The sequence below is a fragment of the Humulus lupulus genome, chromosome 2, assembly GCF_963169125.1.
Source record: "Humulus lupulus chromosome 2, drHumLupu1.1, whole genome shotgun sequence".
NCBI classification, from domain to species: domain Eukaryota; kingdom Viridiplantae; phylum Streptophyta; class Magnoliopsida; order Rosales; family Cannabaceae; genus Humulus; species Humulus lupulus.
The window spans coordinates 292,282,563-292,283,852 of record NC_084794.1 but is presented as its reverse complement, the minus strand read 5'-3'; positions in this window follow the sequence as shown (position 1 = coordinate 292,283,852).

Below are 1,290 nucleotides of genomic sequence, written 5' to 3'. Positions count from 1 at the left end.
AAAGCCTCTTCCAGTCCAAGATGAACTTGGTGAGAGGAGTCTGGGCAAAAGGTTCTGCCACCCGAGGTAATACAGTGAGAAATAAAAAAGAAAAAGATAAACCAACCAAGTAGGGTCGAGTAAGCACTTACCCACTCGCTGGAAGTCCAACAGCAGCGTGGGGTTCTTATCCACGAGGAACCCGGACGTCATGAACCAGTAATGTCGGACATCTGGGGGATGGTTCCAGGCACTTGTAGGAACGGGGTAGTTGCCCCGCAGCTTCAGCCTAAAAAAGCCATCCAAGGTCTTGTCCTTGGCATTGACCTACAATTCCATCTTGTAGAAGTACAAGATTTCTGCGGGGGTCGGCTTCGCGATCTCCTTCACGATGCAGAAGACGCGTCATCCCGCAAGCAATCGGTAGGCTTGGGGCAGAAGCTGGAAGGGTGCGATCCCCACGCATGTTAGGAACCGCACGAAGTAATCGTGAAGCGGGAATGTGGCTCCCGCACTGATGTGGCCTGCGCTCCAAGCTCCGAACCCATTCATGGAGGTGTGCGCCCGTTCCTCTTTTCTGGTCAGGCGATTGTGGAAGAGTCCGGGAGTGGACTCTATGCCCATGTGTTTCTCCAGGACGTACATCATCCGGTAATTCCAGAACAGATTCGGTACCGTGTCCATCTCCCATCTGTTGCCTTTAGGGGTCCGGGACCCGAGAAGGAGGACGGGGGCCTTGTTGACTTCCTCCTCCGAATGAAGGGTGACACCCGACGTCATGGCTGATTATCTGGGAGCAAAGAAAAGACAAACCAAGTAGTCAATACCGAAACCCAAGAAAGTCGGTTAAGGTACGGGGGGCCTTCTACGGACTGATTGGAGTCCCCTCCGGATCAGGTCTGGGTTCACCAGAGAACCACGAGACCCAGATTGGGAACGAATAATGGGCTACTAAATAGGTTCCAGCACTTGTCCAGGAAGCATCCAGACCCGGAGCGACCTGGACCAGGCAGCTTTCCTAGCACTAGTCCTAAGCATAAACAAGTTCTAGCAGCCTAAACATATGAGCAAAAGGACAGAACCTACTGTTATCCCCAAAAATTGGAGATCGATGACGTGGCAATAGAGGTGACAAGTGGTAGTGCATGGTCTGTAAAAGACACATTAAATAGTCAATAAATACATTGACTCCTCAGAGTTGTGATAAAGTGACCCGGTAGACTGATAAAGAGTTTGGACTGCTTGAGAGAAGTTATGACCAAGCCAAGAGCACCCGAGGAGAGTACTTGGACTAGGGTGTGTCCGGTCGGA